The sequence below is a fragment of the Aythya ferina genome (assembly GCF_964211825.1).
Source record: "Aythya ferina genome assembly, chromosome: 24".
Classification (NCBI taxonomy): Eukaryota; Metazoa; Chordata; class Aves; order Anseriformes; family Anatidae; genus Aythya; species Aythya ferina.
In genome coordinates, this window is record NC_140322.1 from 6,661,673 (window position 1) to 6,670,543 (window position 8,871).

Here is an 8,871-nt window from a genome sequence, read left to right on the forward strand (position 1 = left end):
TTGTGAATGCGATAAAATGGATCTACTCTGTTTAACAGGATTTGATTCACAGCAGATCAAATGAATTTGAAAGCATTTTGTTCAGATGATTGGCATAGTCCTGATGAATGCTAATGTATTGCAGTAATTATGTAAGGAAAGAATATATTAGAATCCTCAAATATTCATTTGAATGTCTTTATTATTTAGGTGTGTGTTCATGCAGGAAAAGGTTTGTTATTACAGTTGGTATAATATTATACTATAGTAATATATTATATAATATGTAATTTTATTACTTACTATTGTTATAATAATAGTATGCTATCATCCTGATTATAGGAATCAGGGTTTGTATTTCCTTTCAAAGGCACATTTAACATTTTTTCAGGTGAGGGCTTTCTTAGCAAGTTCACTGTGTTCATCTTTGTTTTTACATTTTTTTCTTTGGCTGCCTTAGAATTCCACAGAAATGTTGATTTTGCCCAATTTGTGAGATGCAAGCCCTGATCTACAAGCAAAAGGAGGCCTGTGAGGTTGCTGTGATTCTGCAGGCCCTAGTAAATCTGCTCAAAGACTATAAAACAGAATAATGAGTTGAAGAAGAGAAATGTGTACGAACATTTTTAAGCAGGTGTTGGAGTTTTATTTGCCGTGTTAGTGCAAAATGTCACATGCTGTTGACATGTGCATTCCTTTGGTGTGTGAAGTCAGCTTAGTGTGGTGAAAGAAGGTGAGTCTTTCAGGCAGCCACCTTGGCAGAGGTGCTGAGGGACAGATGTGAGCAGGTGATGTTCGTAAGGTAACCACTGTGCGTGCACCTCATGGTGTTGTCCCTGCCATCTCAAAGGTTTGTCTCCCTCGAGCTGATGGGAGTGCTGTGCCTTCTCACTGTGGCTCTGCCTTTGTAGTCTCTAATTTCTGCATTCACTAAGAAGGATCACTGTTTACGACCCATGCAGAGCTAGTTATCTTACATCTTCAGGTGTGAGCCAGTTTTCTACTAATCTGAATCCCACTGTTGCCCTGTATTCTGAGATCTTGCTGCCAAAACAATGTGTTTCAGCTGTGGCTTTGCCATATTTCTTGGTTCCAGTTCCATTCAAGAAGAGGGATGCGCCCTTCACCTACATGTATGTGGTACCATTCCTGGGTGGTGTGTGAGCAGCAGGGCTGTGTTTGAATGTGACTACTGAAACAAACTTGACTTTCATAACAACAAGCAAGCACAGATGGAATTACACGTGCCTGACATGGCATGCAGTGCCTACAGCATGGATGTTTTCCACTGTGCTAGTTGTTTATTTGTGCTCCTGTTACAGGCAGTGGAGAGGTGTGTGCCTCATGTGCAGCCCCAAGAAGGGAGGGCTGACATCCAGGTGCCTAGTTCTCTGGTAGCGTGGTTAGTGCTGTTGGGACCTCTGCAACCTGCTCTTAGTGTGGTCACTCCTGAAGATCAAAACATGATCTGTTGCGGCAAGATTTTGCCAGTGAGTTATCATCTCAGGCCAGTAACTCTTCTTTGCCATGACTGGTCAAAGCAGCAGCTAAAGGCTGCCCTGCACCAAAGTGTTCCTGGCACTGAAGGGTTATCCAAGAGCCTGGCTGAGACCCTGTTGAGGAGAGTCTGGCAGCCAATTGAGCTCACTGCCAGCCCAACACTGGCTGGCCATGCAGAGAAAACATTTTGTCTTCACTGTAATCAGTACTGGGTATTGCCCACATGTCTGGAATTCACATTTATCACCTCAGATGTATCTTGTTGGGTGGGTTTGAGGTTATGCTCCTCTGAGTGCTGCCTTCCATGTGACTAAGGAGGCAATGTGGTGGGTGAGAACACCTTATCTAGCCACCTATGGGAGAAGGGTCCAGTACAACCCTATCCAACCATAATCCTCTCTTACCCTGTTTCCACCACTCTCCTTTGGCCCCACGGAGTGACTTCATGCCCTGCTCAGCTGCCTGCCTGAGCTGAACCACCCCATCCACCACTTCCCCACCAGTGACCCCGGAGGTGCCTCCTCTTCATCCTTGGTGGCTGCTGCCAACCTGCCTGTATGCCTGCTGCTGATGGAAGGGACAGGATTAAGCCTGCCTCTGTCCTGGGTGGGAAAGGCTCAGGGCTAAGATGGAAAAGCCTGGAAATACTTGCTGCTGATGCTGCATTGTTGACAGTGCAGCTGCCTCCTGCAGCCAGAGCTGGAACCCCATCCACCCTGACCTCTTCCTTGGTGGCAGCAGAGGACTTTGCAACAGAAGTCTGGACAGAGACAGGCTGGACACTTGCTTCCTGTCCTTTCTGTCACCCCAGTACTCTGCCAGCTGCTCTGCCTGAGCTCAGAGGCAGCCCTGATCTGTCTCTAAGAGCCTGAGATACTACCTGGCGTGAGCCAAACCCTCTGAGTCATTTGAAATCAAATGCCCTTTACTTTTATTTTAAAACCTTGCTGTTTGTCCTTATTGCACATTTATAAATTTCTTGTATATATATTTTTGACCATGCCATGCAGTTTGAAAACTTTACAAAAAAAAAAAAAAAAAAAGTAAAGCATTTACCCTGGTGCACCCTCCCAGACAGGAAAGCATCGGCAGCACCCAGCCATGCACCAGAATGAAGATTTACACAGCATTAGCACACATACAGGAGGTGCACCTACTCCACCCCTTTGCTCTCCTCTGTGCTGTGCAGAGCACACCAAAGCAACGTCTGCAGAAAGCAGTAATTGGTACAGATCCAGCTGGTTTATGTGGCATGAGCACTCCTATACACTGCAAACCACAAGAAGCAATCTGAAATGCCATGCAAGAATGTTTCTAAATGCTTCCATTGGAGGCGTGCACAGTCTGTTGGCAAGATGGAGCAGCTGACATGCTGATGAAGTGCTCTGCACATCTGTAGTACCTGTGGAAACCATTCTTGTCTGTTTTTTAATGAATAATGTTGTAAGCAGCATAATACCAAGACACAGGAGTGACTGCCATGTGCCCTTCTCCAGATGCGCCCTCAGTTCTTACTCTGTGGCTGCTGAAACTGTGGTGAAATAGTTCCTACTGTGATCCAAACATCTACCAAAAGGCTTCAGTGGTGCTCACCCCTGGGTTTTATCTGATGTTTCATTGTTTGTAAACTTAGCAGGGGTTATGCTCTCATTGGAAAGTGGCAAGCAGACTGTACAGAATTTGACTTGGGTAAAAAATCTCCATTTACAAATCATCAGTTTGGCCAGCAAGGGTCTATCCCCAGTTCTCCATGTCAGGAGGTTCCCCTTGGGCCTTGTGTACCACTCCCTTAGTTTTTCATGTGCAGAATTGATACGGGCCTTGTGTAAAGTGTTCATCTTCTTTACTGAGGTGAAACTTTCTAAACTTCTGCTCTAAACTTGATCAGGTGCTCTCCAAAATGCAAAGTAACCACATCTGGTACCCTGGGTAACAAAGGAGTTTGGGCAGAGCTTACAAAGGATGTAAAATAATGTATGATTAAGAGCTGTTTGTAGAAGATCCGTGGTGTACTGCAAGAAATGTCCACTAGATGGTAGAATTGAACAGTAAAAGAGTTTCTGAAGTAACAAAGAACCAGGGCCGAGCTACCTCGGCACCAGCAGGGGCACCACGTGTGCCCTGAGAATGGCAGGCGGCACCTGCCAGCACCCTGGGGCTCAAGGGGTCTGTATGTTTCCTCCATCCTGCAGGGACTGGGGAACTGTTATCCCTTCTGGTCAGTTCCTGGTAAGATCCCTCCTCGGTTATTTCAGGTGGGGTTTCTTCACTTTCAAGCCTCTGCCTATCCAATTCTTTTTCTCCATGAAGAAGAGAAATATCCTTCCAGGAAAGCAAGGAGTGAGCCCGCTGGGGTGCTGAGTCCTCGCTAGTCCATGCTAGGAAAGAAGTGCTTTGGTTAGAGGACCATGACCTTACAAGAAGATGGCAGTGAGCAGGACTGTCTGAGAAGAGGGCAGCACACCAGCAGAGAGGGGTGTGGGTGGGATTAAACAGTTCTGTGACTGCAGAAGGCAGCATGTATTAGGGATTAAAGCTCTCAGCTCTGCACGATGAAACCTCTTCTGCCGTTGGACAGAGTGCAGAACTGAGACCAGCTCCTTGTCCTCACCCCAGTAGCAGCCTCCTGGGGTGGGAGGGGTCATGTCACCATTCTGTGCCTCAGTTTCTCCCATGTAAGACAGGGTTGAGAACTCTGACCCTTTAGAGATGATTTTTTGAGATCTACAATTAAAAGGGCATTAAAGCTGCATGTTTTCATTACTGACAGCTGGTGACTTGCTCTCTCTCTGTGAGCCTGCATCCTTCCTACATGGAGAAACAAAGAGATGAGGCTCCACCCATGAGACTGGCCAGCTGGGCGCCTGATCCTGCACTGTCTTGTTCCAATTAGGTTTGCATATCTTATATTCAGTTTGCGTATCCTATATATGCAAACTGAGATCTGCCAAAGCCAGATTGCTGTTCAAGGGGCAATGGATGCTCATTGAGCTGTTGGTCACTCTTTGGCCAGCCTGGCAAGGGCACAGTCTGCAGACTGTTGTGTTTGCAGCAGATTTAATGCACAGAGAAGTTCCACTCACAGACCCTGAATACTACACTTTCCTTTGAAAAAATGAGGTTCCCTTCTTTGAGTGGTGCTGGCGAGTGCTTTGCTGGATACTTGTGATCTGAGAGGAACCAGGTAGAACGTGTGAAGCCTAAGGGGTGTACTTGGCTCCTCAGTGTTCTGGGTTTCCAGCTCATGCACTCTAGAGAGGTAGAGAGGTAAGGCCAGCTGCCAGGCAGTCTATTCCAGAGGCATGCAAGGACAAGAGCCAGGATTATCAAGAGTTTCTTCTCTACCTGTATGACTGAGCAAAACTTAATGACGTCTGCTCCCAGGAGAGTTGCCTGGTCCTTGTACATGAACCATGCAATTTAAGTTCCCTAATAATCCAAAATGCTGTGACAGATGTGCCAGTCCTCTAGTTCAGTAAATTGCCTATTAGTGACCCGGGAAAGCTGGTACAAGAGCTTTGTAGTGAGTCATGCAAGAAAAAGAAAGGTATAGAGAAAAGAGACTTCCCACCTCCAGTCAACATGCAGGTTGCATTATGTCCCAAATCATCTGCTTTGTGTTCCACATGTGAACACAAGCCATCCCTGCAACTTGTGCATTTGCCAGTCATGAATGTCTTGCCGTTGTGGTAGAGTACAAGAAAGCTCATCTGTCCAGGTATTTGATAATGACCAGAATTTGCTTTGATGGTACCTTCTGCATGGGGACAAAAAGCTCATTGCTGGCCACAGAACACAGGGGCTCAGTGCTGCAGGAGATAATGTCATTGCTTAGTGAAGAGTCAGCTTTAGAAATCCTGAAGCATGATATCTGCATGGCAGGGCAGGAACATTCAGCAAAGCAGTGACATGCCAAGAGGCAAAACAGGCTTTGGTCTCATTGTTTGCAATGCACAATACATAAACACTGTGACTGGCGTTTATTTTAGTGTCTACTGTTTGTACTAGCCAAATGTGCCAAGCCCAAAGGAAGATTTGAGGTACTGTGCAGGCACACGCTGAAAGGTGACCTCTTTCCCAAACAGTTCATAACCCCAATAGAAAAGTCAGAGAAAAGAGTAAATGTAGTTCTCTGTAACATATTTCCTTGAATTGAGATATACCCCAGTTCATTTTCCCCCTAAGAATGTTTTAGCTACCATCATGCCCTTGTTCTTATGGGGGACTACAACGTGCAAGATTTCAACTGGGGATATCACACAGCTGAGACAAGCAGTCCAGGAGATTCTTGAAGCACCTTGATAATAACTTCTTGGTACAGGTACTAAGAGAACCAGCTAGGAAAGGTGCCCTCCTGGACCTGTTACTTGTAAGTGGGGAGGGTCTGGTAGGTGAAGTGATGATAGGTGGCTACCTTGACCACAGTGACCATGAGGTAGTAAAACTCAAAATCTTCAGTGATAGGAGGAAAACTGCCACCGAAACTCCAACCCTGGATTTGGGAGAGCAGACTTAAGACTGCTCATGGAAGTGGTTAGTAAGGTCCCTTGGGAAACTGCTTTTAAAGACATTGGGGTCCAACAGTGCTGGTCGGTTTTTAAGCACCACCTCCTAAGAGCATGGGAACAGGCAATTCCAAAGTGTTGGAAGTCAAGAAGGAGGGGCAGAAGGCTGGCTTGGCTGAGCAGGGATCTTCTTCAAGAGCTTAGGAGGAAAAAGAAAATGTATGGTCACTGGAAGGGAGGTCAGATGACATGGGAGGACTACAGGGATGCTGCTAGCCTTTTTAGGGAGAATCCATGTGGCCAAAGCTCAATAGGAGTTGAAGCTTGCCAGCAGTGTGGGATATGATAAAGAACGCTTTTTAAAGTATGTTAATGAGAAAAGGAGGACCAGAACAAACATTGGTCTGATACTTGATGAGGATGGACACCTCACAAACAGGGACACAGACGAATCAGAGACGTTTAATGTATTTTTTGCCTCTGTCTTTAACACCAGTGATGGGCTCTGGGACCCCCACTGCCCTGAGTTGGAGGACCGTGACTGCGGGAATGATAAACTCCCAGTTAACCCTGAATTTGTGTGCATTTGCTGCTCCACCTGGATGCATACAAGTCCATTGGGACTGATGGGATTCATCCCAGAATACTTGGAGAGCTGGTTGATGTCATTGCAGGACCCCTCTCAATTATTTGTCAATGGTCTTGGGAATCCAGAGGGGCCCCAGTTGACTGGATGCTAGCAAATGTGGTCCCAATTTTCAAGAAGGGCAAGAAAGAAGATCCTGGCAATTACAGGCCTGTCAGTCTCACTTCAGTGCCTGGTAGAATTATGGATAAGATTATTCTGGGAGTTATTGAAAAACACCTAAAGGACAATGCAGTCATTGGTCAGAGGCAACATGGGTTCACTAGGGGAAGGTCATGTCTAACAAACTTAATTTCCTTCTACGACAAGATCACCCAGCTAGTTGACCAAAGGAAGCCAGTTGATGTAATTTTCCTGGATTTCAGTAGAGCTTTTGATACTGTCTTTCACAGCATTCTTCTGGACAAAATGACCAGAATACAAGTAGATAAAAGCACAATAAGATGGATGAAAAATTGGCTGACGGATTGGGCCCAGAGGGTTCTTGTAAATGGGGTTATATCAGGCTGGTGACCTGTCACTAGTGGGGTTCCCCAGGGCTCTATTTTATGACCAGTCCTCTTCAATATTTTCATAAACTATTTGGATGAAGAACTCAACGGTTTTCTGAGCAAGTTTGCAGATAATACCAAATTGGGTGAAGCTGTTGACTCCGTTGAGGGTGGTGATGCCTTGCAGAGAGGTCTAGACAAATTAGAGAGCAGGGCAATCACCAACAGTGTGGAGTTTAACAAGACCAAGTGCTGGATTCTGCACCTGGGAAGGGGCAACCCTGGTTATATGTACAGACCTGAGCCTGAGATACTGTAGAGCAGCCCTGCAGAAAGGGATCTGGGGGTTTTGGTCAAGAGCAAGCTGAACATTAGCCAGCCGTGTGCCTTGGCAGCTGAGGGCCAGCCATACCCTGGGGTGCATCAAGCACAGCACTGCTAGCTGGCCACGGGAAGGGATCGTCCTGCTCTGCTCTGCACTGGTGCAGCCTCTCCTCAAGTACTGTGTGCAGTTTTGGGTGCCAAGAAAGAAAGATATAAGAGTTAGAGTATAAGAAAGATATAAGACTTAGAAAGTATCCAAAGGAGGGCTACGAAGACAGTGAAGGGTCTAGAGGGGAAGATATATGAGGAGCGGTTGAGGTCCCTTGTTGTGTTCAGCCCAGAGCAGAGCAGGCTGAGGGGAGGCCTCATGGCGGCCTGCAGCTCCCTCATGAGGGGAGCGGAGGGGCAGGCGCTGAGCTCTGCTCTTTGGGGACAGCAACAGGACAGGAGGGAACGGCATGGAGCTGGGACAGAGGAGGGTCAGGCTGGATATCAGGAAAGGGCTCTTCACCAAGAGGGTGGTTGGGCACTGGAACAGGATCCCCAGGGAAGTGGTCATGGCACCGAGCCTGCCGAAGTTCAATAAGTGTTTGGACAACACTCTCAGACATGTGGTCTGAATTTTTTTATTTTTTTTTTTTTCTTGTGTGGTCTTTTGGGGACCTAGGAGTTGGACTCGATGATCCTTGTGGGATCCATCCAACTTGGATGTTCTGTTATTCTATGATTCTATGTCTAGAATAGACACATGGCTGTGTAAGGGTCCCAGCTGACCACAGGAAACAACACACGTAGGGTTAATTTAAAGCTCTGGTGGCATATTTCATTATTTCTGTACCCATCTTTAAACTGGTACTGACAGTGTTTGCATTGTAATGATTAAATTCCCTGTCTCACTATCTGCCTGGTAGCAAAGGCGATTTTTGGATAACTGGAGAACACTGAGAGTTCCCATTCCTCTGGGAGCAGTCTCACCTCAGTGCAGGATTCAGCTCTATCCAAGGAGCTGCTTTTTCCCAACAGTGTAGGAAAAGGTTTAGAGCTGCAAACAGGTGTCAATGTATAAGAAATACTTTTCAGGGTATCAGTTAAGCAGTACTGAGAGAAAGTTGGGTTCTCCCAAAATTTTGTGGCCTGCCTCTTTGAAGATGGTGATCTAGGGATGAAGACACTCAAACTTCAGCTGAAAGCCAAGTAAGATTTCTGTCAGAGACTTTGCTGAAAGTCATATAATATTTCTGGCAGAGTTAAGGGGTGAGATCAGATGTCTATGTTTCAGTGCACAACATAAATCTGACAGGATCACTCTCTCGTGCAGAGAACAGATGACACAGATTCTTACTGAAGCGTCACTTTCCCTCAGGTTCCTTTGACTTGGAAAAAAAAAGTAGCATCCTTCTTCCATTTTAGGAGCAGAGCATATGTG